Source organism: Lepisma saccharinum, chromosome 10 (assembly GCF_977018435.1).
Source record: "Lepisma saccharinum chromosome 10, izLepSacc3.1, whole genome shotgun sequence".
Taxonomy (NCBI): domain Eukaryota; kingdom Metazoa; phylum Arthropoda; class Insecta; order Zygentoma; family Lepismatidae; genus Lepisma; species Lepisma saccharinum.
Genome location: NC_139238.1, coordinates 63,459,273 through 63,474,541, shown reverse-complemented (window position 1 = coordinate 63,474,541; position 15,269 = coordinate 63,459,273). Strand labels below are relative to the sequence as shown.

General features: G+C 40.8%; 1 protein-coding gene across 1 annotated transcript in view; it reads right to left on the bottom strand.

Annotated features, from left to right (window-relative positions):
* The window catches only part of LOC145993923 (uncharacterized), a 285,429-nt gene that overhangs the window by 180,773 nt on the left and 89,387 nt on the right, over positions 1–15,269 (bottom strand). Inside the window, exon 2 of the mRNA XM_083129863.1 lies at positions 7,721–7,757. The gene's annotated coding sequence lies outside the window, so the exon portion shown is untranslated. The remainder of the gene's footprint in view (positions 1–7,720; positions 7,758–15,269) is intronic.

Genomic DNA, 15,269 nt, shown 5'->3' with positions numbered 1-15,269 from the left:
CATGCATAAATATGTAAAAAAAATATGTTCTAACGGTGATTAAAAAAACATTTTTTTAAAATGTTCATATTTTCTAACAGATCGAGAGAAAGCGATAACGGAATATTTTGTACCTCCGAATTTAGAATCGGCCAGGAATTTTAACTCTTGAGTTAATTGCGACGGCTAAAGTGGGACAAATACAACTATACACTCATGCCTGATTAGGGTTCTAACCTGGAACTTCTGTCTTCATAGCGCGTCACGCTAACTCCACCACGGAGGCCAGGGTGTTAAATGCACAACAGGTTATTACACAAAGAAAAGAGGAAAGCTATTTAGTAACTAAAGTGGAAAAAGAGGAAAACAACTCAATGCCAAATGTCGAAAGAGAAAAAGAAGAGGTGGAATAATAAGGAGAAAGGGAAGATTAGTTCCAGTTGAACAGAGATACTAAATACTTTGCATAACTTTCCGCTCTTTTGCTATAATATAAACATTCATTTAATTGTTCAACATTCTGTAATGAATTAACTTGAATCTGAATAGTATTTCACTTCAAGTATCAGGCATACCACCAATTTTCGTTTTGTATACTAACAAGATATGCCTTTCTTTATGCAGGGTGTCATTAAAATGGCGCCCGGGGACCACAAAAACGTATAGAGGATATGAAAACAAGCAACTTTTCTCAGTAACGTTTTTGCCGTTGGTGCGTCGTTTCGACGCTACGAACGTTAAAAAAGGCTCGTTTTGCAGCCTGTATGCTCGCAACCCAACATAACTTTAAATCGTATTGGTGACGTCGCTTCCTATTGTGAAACGACGGGGACAAGGGACACACATATTCTGCGAAAAATGACATACTACCAGCCGCATTATGTGTTGTAAAGGGTAGCGGGAAACGATTCTAGTAACACAAAGGGAAATGAAGCAAAAATACGAAAAACGATGGAAAAACAAATAAGTTATGCAAAAGAAAGTGGTTGAAACAGGTAGAAAGGAAAGATACGAAGCCCTCACTTTATGTATACCTGCTTTTCGACACGCTGAAGTGCGTCCCTCCCCTACGCGGTTCTCATCCCCGAGAAAATTAACTTTAAACTGGGTAAAATGTAAAATATACTTGTGTCAGGATAAAAGTAAAAACGTCCCGTCACATTATACGGGGTGCAGCCCCTTACCATAAGTAAAATATAACTAATATAACATGACTGTAATGTCGGACGTCTAAACTATTCTTACTTGGGTTAAAAGCTGAGGCTGTAGAGGAGCACTCAGCACACATAAGAACAAAACACAGGACAACACACACACACAGCCCTACGAGGATTATACTGGCCGTAGGTCAAGACGCCAGAGCCTCGTTAGTCTGCAAAATGCCGTCCAGGGTGTACTACGTGGAAATAGGTTGACAATTGGGTGTACTACGTGGAAGGATCACCCCCTTATACCACCATGAATTGGCGAATAAATAATATGCAGACTAAGTGATAAATAGGGGCCGGGACTTTATGTTATAACATATTTTTCAATTGGCTTGGGATCTGTTATTGAGGTGGGATCTTTACCAATCTGATGAAAATCAGCCGAAATAGACAAACTTGACAAACCATATTTTGAAATATTTCACCAATTTCGCGTTTTAACAACATATTTCTTCAATTTTGTTGCAATAAGACATATTTCTGTATAATTTCGTAATTCCCTCGCACATAATCTGTTATTTCATAATTTTTTTCTTGCTAGCTTTAGCACAACGGATAGTTCATATTGTCGATGGCAGGATATGGAAATTACGGAGGAAGAAAGGTGCCGTCTTTCATTAGTACAGAACAATATAATACCCCACTTTTTTATCCCGCCGACAATTGATAGCCATGCAAACATTATTGAGGCAAAATGTTCTCTCTCATTGTTGCACGGGAAGTAAGGAAGTTTCGTTCTCATTTATTTACCTTTTTCGCTTTTCACAAAAATCAGTCAAAAGTAAAAATAACATTAGGTACATTACAGCCTCAACTCTACTCTATCTGGTATGGGAGAAATTCGAGAGTATTGTTGTGCATATTTTTGGCTTTACTGGGAATATTTCTGCATTTTTCTGACATATTTGTAATTTTCCATGACATATTTTCCAATTTATATGACATAATTACATACATATTTTACAGTTTTATAGGACATAAAGTCCCGGGCCCTAGTGATAAGTTACGATATAAGCACTTTTTAGATGTGCAAGAGAAAAGCACTAGCAAAAAACAAAACCTCTTGATTCTTGGAGACATTCCCTCCCCCTCAGACAGCAATTCTGGTTCCGCAGTTGGACACGCTTGAGGAAAGACCTTCCCCATGGCGTACTGGTAAATTCGTCAGCGGTCCCAGGTTCGATGGCCGGTGGAGGCACATACACGTTCGGATCCCACTTTAAACTGTAGGTCCAGTCCCGATTGACCAATTTGTGCATAAAGTGGGTAAAACAAACATTCAAGCTCAAACTTCGGTCGAACTTTAGTCACTTGAAGATGCCTTTTGCAACACTGCTATCGAATGGTCCAAACGTCACGTTCTGTCTCGACAGTCAGGGGGAACATTGGCAGAGAGCTTAAATCTTCTTGTACGTTCCTCCCCTTGTTTTATTTCTGCCATGTTTCGCTACGCCTTTCCCCCTTCCTTTTATTACTTCTTTCTCTTGGTTAAGAGGTCCTCAATGTCACGGACAAACCCGAAAGCTCAGGCGCTGTTTTCTCTGCCAACACTTGCACACGCATGGCTTCTGGCAACGTGCTTAGTGGTTGCCACACCGTTGCCGCAAGAAAATACGAGTCTGGTTCCAGAAGCTGAAAAAAAGAGGAGTGCTTCTATATGCAAACCTGGCTATTGTCTTCCCCGCGTGTGTCAGAAGCCAAGGGCTTTTTAGGTAATCTCGGCATAGGCAATTCATTGCTGCAATCATTGTGCCTTCATTTTATTGGCTGCTGCTCTTGACGAACATCGAACGAACACGCCTGCGAACATTGGCAACGCTTCATCGCTCTTGCATTTCCCACTTCTTAAAGATGTAGGGCCTACATTTCGACAGAGAAGAGTGGGATTACCTGCAGACTCTTGCTTTTTGATCTTCATTAATAACTTCAAAATAGTTTACTTTCTCTACTTTTTATGTTCAGATAGTTAGAGGCAGGACCTTAGGTATCGTGCGAGGACGAGCGCATCGAGCGCACAAAGCAAATTTCGTACATCGAGCGCACACTTCCTGAATGACATTTAAACGACTGTATATCGAGCGCACACATATTTTGCTCCACAAAATAGTCCAGGAATTTTGTTAATTTTAAATCCTGTGGCACGCTCTCCATAATCCCGAGGCAGGCTTCGTCGACTATTTCTGTCGGTATCAACGCCATGTTTTCCTAATCTCCTCGTTTTCTTTGTACTCTCTTGCTAAGCCTAGTTGCTGTATCTGACTCCACAGACACTGGTTAAAATGATAATTACAACCGGACACGAAAGTCTGTGGGAACACATCTCTGATGGCCTGTATCGCCGCTATCTCAAAGTTCAATTTAACAGTTTTCGGAGAACAACCCCAACGTTTTAACGCTGCAAAAAGTTGCATGTACGTCGATTTCTCTTATCCTCCAGTAAGACGTAAACCGCTGGAAAAATGTTCGTTTCTTTTTCTGAACTTCCACAATCAGCATGGATTGTATATATCTGTTGAAACTGTTTAGAACAGCTTCTGAATGTGTCGTCTAAGTAGAAAGAGTCAATGGATTGTAATAACTTCCTGCCACTGTCGCTTCCAAACACCATGCATTTCTTTCCATTATCAGAGTTATGTCGAACATAAGGAAGCTCGTCCCGTCGGAAAGATGCAGTATCTCCTCACTGCAAGAATTTTCGGAACTGTTGGCCGGATTTTGCTTAGTTCCCAATGCTTTTCTGCTTTCCGGGCACAGATTGCCTTTCACGTTCTCGTATCTAAGAACCAAACTGTTATTTGTAGATTGCGTTGACTGGCGTCGAAAGGTCCTCTCTGGCTCTTTTCCTGCACTTATACTTGGCTTTTCCTACTTCCGACTCAGCAACGTTTGGCACACATTGATGAGGTGTCGATTCCAAAACATCGTTGTTCGATGACTTTTTCACTGAACCCTTGCACTTGAGTTGTCGTTCCTTCGCACACCGCCAGTGGATAATGTTCTCAGTTTGACGGCCAACTCGGTACCGATATGGACTAGAAGACTAGGTTTACTCTTGTAAGTGGTGGTTACTTCCATTTGGAAAAAAAAAACACTCTGAACCACGACTTTCTCACTACAAATACTTTGCAAAGGATGAACCCACTTAACAAATTTCAATCTCCTTGCCTGCACCTTGGATATGCTAGGGTGACTCAGTCATGTGACCTTCACGTGCGCTCGATATACGGCTTCTCTTCTGTGTGCGCTCCAAATACTGTGCCTTCGATACACTTACGCTCGACGCACGTAATCGGACCGTAGGGGCAGTAGGGGTTTATCCAGAATTCTTCGTTTTGAAGGGGAGGGGTTAGTTCGTGTTTAGGGGGTGTAAGGGTACGTTTAGAGCCAAAATGACCATAATTTGGACCTTTGTGAAAAAAATTAGTTGGTGTTGGTGGTGTGTGGATAAATCACTGCAGGACCGGTTCAACATTCTAAAGTGGAATCCGAACTGCTGTAACGTACCTCCACTAGGAATCGAACCCGAGCGACAGCGTTAATCACTACACTATTGGGAAGGTTCCTTCAGTAGCTGAGATAGTAGTCTAAGTGTCCTCAGATAAACTCCGTACATTGAAATAGCTAGGTATGAGCTTATTGCCCTCCACAATTTTGTCAAATTAAGCTGCTCTGCAACACAATATTTAGACCCAAAAGTATGAATTTTTGTGTGGATTTTGGTGCACTAAATTCTAAAATGATATTCATTGTTGTTGATTGGTTCTTGCTTGTTTTCATGTTTTGCAAAGGAGGAGGGTTGTACCTGAAACGAACCCCAAATATGGACCTTTCCGATGGCGCAGTCGTCGCCCGGATTCGGTAGCCGATGAAGGCACTAGTGGTTCAAATTCCACTTTAAACTGTGGATCCAGTCTGAATTAGCTTTTCCGTGCATAAAGTGGAGTTAAGAAACCAAAATCTTACTCAATTGAATCAGTAGTAATTCAAAGGTTGAAAGGGCGAAACCAGATAATTAATAATGCCCTATCAAGATTGCACACTGATAAAAGATCTGCTGTCACTAACATTCAGATAAATGGAAAACAACTCAGTGAGAGGGATGAAACAGTGGGAGAACGAGGTGGATGTCTGTTCAGTGTTCAGTAACCCCCCAAATTTCCACGGCCTCACTCACGCTTTATCTGGCAATATTACAGGAGCGAATCTATACTGGTCCGGTGTTGCTAAGTCTATTCTTGTTGGCAACAGTGAATTATGATCGCTTAGCAGACATGAGTGCAAATCAACTTAATAAAGTGTGACGAATATTGCCTTGAGAGTTGTCACAGGAGTGCAACTACGGACGACAACATCCCTTGTCTCTGATTTGAAGACATAATCATTCTGAATCTTCCTTCGTTCTAATTAACACGATAGAACCATAAGAAAACGGATCGAGCGAGGGGGCAATACCTTGAAATAACCTTAGAACTCGGCCCTGAGGGGACGTTGCCATTCTGAAAGACTTCTTGCGCGTTGGCGCAACTGCCAGAAGGTCAGGAGCCCCGCGTGGCCTTCGGATGGGCGAAACATCTATTCTTTAGCAAGGTAATATGACCCCTAGAGACGTTAACATGATCGATCATCTTTTTTAACGACGAACGCATCCACATTCAGACGGTGAACGGCGATGCTAGAAAGTTGTTGACTGGGAAAACTCCATGAGTGATGGGCGAAGCGACGAGAATATAGAGACAAGGGCAATGATAACAATCTATACGACTGCCATTATTATATATGGGGGATTCACTTCATATTTTCTATAATGAGAAACATATGTGCATATCCGCAGTCTCGTGAGCGCAAGGAATGTATAATTTTTGAATATTCTTTCACGTCAAGGGGCAGAAGTACCGCTCCCCTCTATATCCGCTGCCGGTTGAGATTTTTACTTTAAATGGATAGAAAAATACAGCATAGCTATATATTAAAAATCATTGGTAGGCTTTCATTCTTTTTTCTTTCCTTTCTCTTTTAGTGGACCTCATCTGTGACGTCACTCATACTAAAGGTTGACAGAATAGAATGGGGAAGGAAATAGGCGATGCCAACTATAGAAATGAGTACACAAAATGGATATTTGTACGAAACGTATTTTTAAAACAACTTTTTTCGTTGTCATTTTATCTATACTGGTTTCAAAATTGGAGGTGCGCGGTAAGTATACATTCCGAGGTCAATATCTCATTCATAAGCAGAGTGATAATCCATAAAACCTATGCATTGACAAGTCGATTTCAAAATGCTCTAACTTGCAAACAGATGTTTTCCTCCTAGTTTTGAGTTTGTCATTTTATGTTTATATAATTCCACTTTATGTACAGTAAGGCTAATCGGCACTGGACCTACAGTTTAAAGTGGAATCCGAACCACCATGTGCCGGGACCACTTGATCTTTTTTCTTAGAAAAAACAATAGATGTACGCTCAAGGGACCTGAGAGATGTAATGCTGCAAACGTCAAAATCGAGGGGGTGGTGGTGTATGATCCGTTGGAATGACCCTCCGCCCATACACGTCAGTAAAGTTTGTCAATACCCCCTGAGTCACAAGAAGTCTCACTATAAACAGAGAGGGAGTTGACCTTAGTTGTCTAACAAGAGCATTGAGCTCACATTATTTTTTTAAAAATTTGAATACACTCTACAAAAATATGCAACTGACTTACCCCCAAAAGTGACACCAACACCATAATTGCTGTAGGACAACACCTACTCGAGTGTTACTTGGTGTGGCGTGACGGCAAATGGTATAAGAGGACACCAAAAATGGTGTTAAACAACGCCAATTTCGCATTAACACGAAAAGGAGTGTCATGTTGCCGGACTTTTGGTGGCAACTCAGTCGCATATTTTTTAGTGTGTATTTCAATGATTTGTACGTACAATTGTCAAGATATAGCTAACGGTATAAATATGCGACGTAAAACAAAGAAACAAGATTTTATTGTCGAGTCGCCATTAATAAACCCTGTGAAGAAAGGCATAGAGCACACTAGAGTTTGCAATAATATTAGATTTATTATAAGGAAAAAAAGAGCTTTGGGTGTTTGGGAGGGGGGAGGGGACATCGCCCTTACCCTCGCAGGGGATCCGCGTCTGTGATGGAGGCACATAAAACGCAATTCCCACATCGGGTGAGTCACTAACAGTAAGGTTGAACACTTTAGGTGATTCGGATCTTTCCTGGGAATCTAGTGTCCACATTTTTGTCCACAGGGTGCGATTTGCGAACTAAGATCTGGCAACATTCCTCAGGAAGTGACGTAACTCGCAGGTGGCGCGGTATTTCTTTGTTGGTGTTGGTCGTTGATTCCTCTTCAGCGCTTCAGGAGAAAGGAAAACGAGCCAAGAAAGAAGAAGAGGCATTGAGGATCACCAAAGGGGTTCTTCCTGTGGTTTTTAGCCTACTTACACCAGACAGAACGTTAGAACTACAAAAAAAAGGAAATGGCGATTAAGGAAAAAAAAGAAATAAGAGAGGCAATCTACTGACCTTGAATATGGCTTGGTACCCACAAAAGGGAAGAATCCTGTAAGAAAAGAAAGAATATGATATTATAATTTAACACACATTTGTATGCAGCTGAAGCTTCATAAATTAAACTACATTGAGGTAACTTGATGTAGGTGCCTTGAGAGAGAGGAAAAAAAGAGGACTGCAGGACAAAGGTGGCTCAAGGCAAGAGGCTAACTGTTTATGCGCGTGTTTAGGTGACGGGAAACAAATTATAACAGCTGATATATCCATTTGTTACAAGGAATGTAATGCAGCAAGCCAACATAACACGATGCTCCTATTTTTGATTCTGGAAGAACAGTCACAATCTGTTGCTCAACTCAATTCGATTTACTTTCAAATGATTGATTGGTTGATTTGGAATATTTTACTTCGCTTTATCTGCCAATTTAAGATAATTCGCGAAGATGAGGATGAATTATGATAAGTTGAGATACATGACGGTACAATCACAAACGTATAGGGACGACGCAACACCAGACCCACATAGTATTACACTACCGGTGAATTAAGACGCCAGAACCTCGCCAGTCTGCAAAATACAGTCCAGGGTGTACCGCGTGGAAGGGAGGTTGAAATTTGGGTGTCCCGTTGACACCCCTTACATCCAGCTCTTGCATTAAGAAGAGGGTAATAAGAAACCTGAGTTGATGATGCACTCAAACGCAGTAATATGTTGATTTTTGGAACAGTTCGAGCCTGATACACACACACATACACACACTAAGATCGAAATGCTCACTTTTAATCAAATATGAGAAAATCAAGAAACAAAATACTAACAATGGGGCGATGAAGTTTTATCATGAAAACTACCTTCTGTATACTTTAATTGGCAAAGATAAAAAGCTATCCCCTCTACACTGCAACATGCCACGAAGGCTATGGAAGATGGATGTAGAGACCCACACATTCACGATCTTGGCCATTTGTGAAGGGGATGGGATCAACACCACGCTCCAGCCGCCTTTACTACCCAGGGTGCTAATTTATTAGAGGTGAGCCCCAGAGCCGCTGCATGTAGAGACACTGTTTCAAAAATCCCCAACACCGGGAATCAAACCCGGGTCTTCCTCGTAACATTCAAATGCTATAACGATTAGACCACCGCGGCTCAATATACTTTCATTACCAGCTTGAAAGTTGTTGCAACTAATCGAGTTTTCCAATCTGCTACAGATTCCTGCTATTCCAAAGAGGAAAATGTTTTATCACCTCTGTACTCAAGTCAATGAAGATAATCGAGCACTACCTCCCCCACCCAGTGTATAACAGAGAAGAAACAACCTTGCAGCGCTCACTGGCCATAAAATAATCACAATGTTCTCCGTCACAAGAAAACAGCAATTTCCGGTCCGTGTTTGCTTTCTTTCCTCGAGTTAATTAAGCGGTGTGATCAAGAGCTCGCAAACGCTTTCCTACTGCAACGCTCGCTCTCAAAGGCCATGTTGGCACAGCTCTCAGCTCTGCAGTGGGAGTAAAAGGGATTCACAAAGGCTACTGTGCAGGTATTACCCCAGGGCACCACTGCGAATGAAGGTAAGAGTGTGTGCTTACATGGCTTTCCATTTCAATTAAAGTGACACAACCATACTTCAAGATAACCTAACTTTGCAGTGACGTAAGGAAAGAATTGCCAACGTGCACACTTAGAATTATTCATCATTCGTACCGTATATGGCATTTCTTTGATAAATAGCATCAGTGTCAACAATAAATGAGCCATGGCGGAGATATTTCTATGATTATATTAACGAAAAGGTTCAAGATTACAGATAGTTCCAGCTGACCTTCGTGGCAGCGCACTACGACGCAAGGTGTCCCCGGGTTGGAATCCCAGCCTGGACATGGGTGTTCTTTGTGAGTGTCACTTCATCAATTCCATCATATCATCATTCATCCTCATCATCGCGATTAGCCAAAAGTGACCAACACGTGACACTAAATAACAAAAATCCAATCAACCATCTCAGATCACCCTCTCCGAGAATAGAACCCGGGTCTCCTGTGTATCAAATACATGTCCTACAGTCTTCGCCACCGTGAAGAGGTGACAACTTCACATAAATATCAGGGGTAAGATTGACAACAATACAGAATTTATATACATGTAATACACTTTTTTTCTTATGGAAGTTTTGGAGGGCAGAAATTGCCTTGCCCTCTAAAGTCAACGACTATACCCTGCCCCAGCTAACTGTGGAGCAGCGCCGCGCATATCGGCAGAGGAGGAGGAGGAAAATCGAGTGGAGAAAGCGCAGTGTTGCCAACCGTACGGTACTGACCTTAGTCCGTACGCTAAATGTACGGCTTGTCAAAATGTGCACTTCCTGTTTTATCCCTAATATTTCCCTAAGAAATTCTTAAACCAAGCGTACGGACCTGGAGACAAAAATACGGTCCGTTTGCCATGTGCGTACGGTATTATCCTTTTCAAAAGTTTGCAACGCTGCAGAGAAAGCGGGTAACTCCAGTCGTCCATTGCGCAATCCCGTTTCTCTCACTGTTCATTGGTTGAGCCGTCTCGCGTCACTACTTGCGCAGAGACGACTTCTCGTTCGCTTGGTCTACAGTTAGCTGGTACAGGGTATATGCACCGTGTTCCTATCTGAACATCCAGTTCATTTACAAACAAAATTTGACACCAGCTCGTAAAAGTGACGGAATTTTCGTCGGCGGTATAAAACATTCTACGAAGGGTAACCAAAAAATAGTAGTACCTACAATCGTATCCCATGAACATCAAACTATTTAAAACTCCGTACTTTTACCTTAAATGGGCAGACATATGCTGACAGAACGAAGGGAGTGAGTATAATTGTAATTTATATCATGCGTGTGTTGATCTACTGGTTTCTCGATGCAGGACAATAAAATTCATTAGTCCCTTCTATAAACTGCCCAGAAGTCGCACAAACTCGTTTGCGAGACCCAATTTTTCCGACACATCGCGGAACTACGTTCGTTACATAATTGTAGAGCCACGAGAGACAACGCGTCCGGAACTTGATTTGTGATCCTCTGTTACGCACTTGTTTTATGCGTACACGTTTCACAAAGGCATGCGTGGGGAGGGGGGGGGGTATTCTAACCTTGGTTCCGGCTGCATTCATTTCGACAAGATTTTGGAAGTGTGGAACGTGGGGTGAATATTTTATCGCCCACCTGTTGAATGGGACCAGAAATATATTTGGGGCAGTGGATTACATGAGGCAGACAAGTCTAAAAATGAATACTTGCTTCTCAGTAAACGAGACCTTGTGACAAAAATTATATTTTTCAAATGTATCTCGTTACGAAATACTAATCAATCAGAATTCCTATAGATTGTTGTGAATCGCAGTCTTATATCTGCAATGGAATATACAACTTGGGTAAGATATTTGTATATATTTATACAGCGTGTATGATAATAGGGTAAATAACTTATCAGGTTTATTGTTAAAAAAGTATCCGAATTACAACAATGAGGTTTGTTGTATAACAATGAGAAAATCTTCAAGTTTTGTTTATAAGCAAGACTTTTATAAACACGGTCACTGTGGCGCTGGTGTAGTGTTAAAGAAAATGGTGACTTTCACATGTCCTCAGACCTTACATCTCTAGCCTTCTGCATTTGGGCTTTGTGAATGACACATTCTGTGTGCTACCTATGCCACAGAAGGTGCAACAGCTAAAGGAGAGAATAAGAAACGCCCTTGCTTTGGTGGACGAGGAGTTCTTGGGACAAGTGTGGCAAGAACTCGAATATCGATGGGATGTGTCGCATAACTGGAGGAAGCCACATTGAACATTTGTAGCCATTCATAGAAACTTGAACTATTACTGATTGATGTATAACAAATATCATTGTTGTATTCCATATAGTTTAGACGAAATAAATTCTTAAAGTTGTTTACTGTATTATGATACATTATATTATACAGGCTCAAAATCGGCGTCGTAAAGATATATAATTCATAATTTGGTAATATCAGCAAGGAACTTTCAAATGTGATACTTACTTTGAAAACAAATTGTTATCAAACCGACCTCGGTGGCGCAGTATTTACACACCACGACGACAGGAGTCCCGGGTTCGAATCCCGGCTGGGCATGGGTGCTTTTTGTGAGTATCCCTTCATCGATTTCATCACATCGTCACTCATTCTCAACTCGCGATTAGCCATTAGTGACAGAAAAGCGACCCTAAATAACAAGAATCAAGAAGAAAATTGCTGTCAACCATACCTGGTATTCTGTTCATTGGCAGGTTCTTACTGCTTTCATTTCTTTATTCATACTTTTCTTCTAATATCCCATATCATTTTATTTAAATATCATCAAGAGGACTTGGTATCTTTACTTCAAGATTTCTTTATTCTTTCACATTCCTCCTATTGCGGTACTCTGTATTCCTTTCTCCTGTATAATAATATGTCTTCCCATCAATCTCGTATCATTCTGAAACATCTCTCTTCTTTTTATTTCCTTCCTGTATCTGTTCAACCGACTCATCACAGAATATTCAGATATAATTGCAACACTATACAAAAGGATGTGTCCGAGGCCTCTGGCACAGAGAACATTCGTGGACAACAATGATGCAAAAGTGTTAACATGTTTCTCAATTACTCTGAATTACTTTGCAAGTAGTCATTAATTTTGTAAACTTTTATCCAACCTTTGGCAAAACTTCCCCCCAGCTGTCTCATTGTTACCATGTTAAACCATAGGAGCATCACTCAGCTATCCCCAACGCTCGACCAATCATCACCCCAGCTAACATTTTCCACCTCAAGCTCAGGTTTCCATCACCATCTTTAGTCACAAGTTAATAATTTAAGTTGTTCTTTTCTATATCTGAATTATCTATAGCCTATATTTAAAATTTGAGATTCAAAAGTTTTTTCACCATTTCTTAATTTTTGGGCGAGGCGCCAACCATAAGTTACTGATTGAAATTGATGCTCGTTATATATACAACTTAAAGTCAAGGGCGCCCACAGAGGGGGACCAGGGGTGGCATTTGCTCCCCCTGAGATATCTGGAAAAATCAGCTTGGGGAAGGGTGGGGGATTCCTATGCAAAATATCGTAGTGGGGATATTTTTTGAGAATAGTATCACCCTACGCTCCATCCACTGTGACCACTGCTGCCCCCTGAGAAAAAATCCTGCGGGTGGCCTTGCTGAAAACAAAACGAGACATAGTTAGTATTTTCAAACACGGATTAAAAATTAAAAAAACATAAAACTGTATTATGTTATATAGTCACACTTCTTCGGTGGTGGTTCCTCCACGTTGCTTCCCGAGTGTGACCTTCTCCCACACAACGAAAGCCGCATGCCGAGAGATGAGCCCGAACAAGGCCAGAGCGACCACACGTTCTGCTCCTAAACAAAGTAGAGATCTATCACACAGCGTCACGGGCCGTGCTCATGAAGGTTTTCGTGCAGCCTCCTCTGATGGACCTTCGCGTGATTTTGGTACACGGAGCATCAAGGCACGAAGCGTCAAAAAAACAGTTTTGGCAGGGAAATTAATTCTCTTCTTCAACTCTTCTTTAATTTTAATCGCTTGGACATCCAGGAAATGTTCGCGAAATCAATTAATGCCGGAGACAAATATTTTAAATATTTCCTTCTCTTGCATGTTGAAGGTTCGATTACTTGTGGTTCTATTCAAAACAAATGGGAGCTTCTGTTATGACACCATGCTGTGGTAGTTAGCATAAACCGCTGAAAAGCCAACCACCAGGAATTGATCGATTGATTTTTCTGCCACTTTTGGCTAATCGCGAGGATGAGAATGAGTGATGATATGACGAAATTGATGAATGGACACTCACAAATAACACCCAAGTCCAGGACGGAACTTGTACCCGAGACCCCTGGCGTTGTAGAGTGCTGTGCCAGGCACCCGTCCTCGGAGGTCGGCCAAAATGAATGTTCTGGACATAAGTCAACAGTTATTGTATACTGCTATTACATACATTAAAATTTTAGAATGAAACAAAGAACTAATACCAAGTGATATTTGTAGACGTAAGAGGGATACGATCAATTCAGGATTCTTCGGATATAAACATATCGTGCAACAAAACATGAGTATTAATAGGAATTGTAGCTTTCCTGGCGACGTGATTCGAACAACCAGGGTTGCCATCTCATCATCGAAACGTTAAGAGCCAACATCGACTTAACCTGGCTGGTAACCTGAGAACACTTGTTCGAAAATATTGATGAAGAAAAGCACAAGAAATTTCAACTTTGCATGGTTCAGTCGAACTCTTGAAATTGAAAATAAAATAATTGTGTAGAGTATTGGAAAGCATTCTTTTTTCCATAACTGTGCACCCTATATATAATCCACATAATGAACGAATGTTTGCTCAGTGCACAGTTCATTTAGTTTATTTCCATAGTTTTCCATAGGAAAGTTAAATTTTAGGGTACGTTTAAATTGATTGATTGGTTGAATTAAGTTATTTTAGTGGCGAGTGAATATATGATGAAACTGATGGATACTCACAAAGAACGTCCATGCCGGGATGATTCGAACCCCGGATCGTGGCGTTGTAGCGCACTGTGTTGACCACTGAGCCACGGAGGTTGACTCAGAGTACGTTAAAGTACAAATGTATAGTACTTTATGAGAGTCTTATGTTTTCTCCCCCTGCAGTTGTTCGGATCACCGATAAGTTGGTCTAATTCCTATTGGCCAAACTTTTTTTTGTCATGGACACCAACAGTATATATTTGGAGACTAGGAAAAAAGTCAAAATATATGATCTAGTTTCATTATAATGATCTTTCAGTTATTTACCAAAACACATTCAAGGCACTGTAGTTCCTGAAGCAATCGAAACTGTCATGTTGTAGAATATCACCTGATCACACCTATTGCTTTCTTATGTATAATGAACTGATCATGTTTGTCGAAAAAATATAAATATGCTGACCAAGGCAGTACTTGTACTTGATACAGAGTCTGATGAAGAGCTTGCTAGAAGGTTGAAACGTTACGTTTAGTTTATGTTTTTAATAAAATAAATTACCGCCTTGGTCAGCATATTTATATTTTTTCATAATCATGGAAACAAGGCTTAATGGTGTTATGTTTGTCGATTATAAAACAGTTGAAATACTAATGCGAAGTATAAAAATAGTAAATATAGCAAGATTTTATACTAATATGATTATCAATAGTCATTATCCCTAAATATATGAAGCACATTCCTTAATCGGAGAGACATGCAAAGCAGAATAAAAATAATAGTTTTTTTTCACTCCAGAAGTGGCAATGCATGACGTCTTGAAGAGCAAGACTCCAGGATGTTCGATGTCTTACCTAATTCCCAAACATAGGAACCCAGAAAAACAAGTGTAAGAATCAAAATATACAGGTTTTCAATCAATCTAGCGAAAAACAGGAAACGAACGTGCAACGCAGAACGCAACGCTTGAGCTACATTCCTTCAAGATTTCCGGGCACACAGCCATTCTGGTTGCAGGGTTTTATGACCGGATACTCCATCGAGTTTT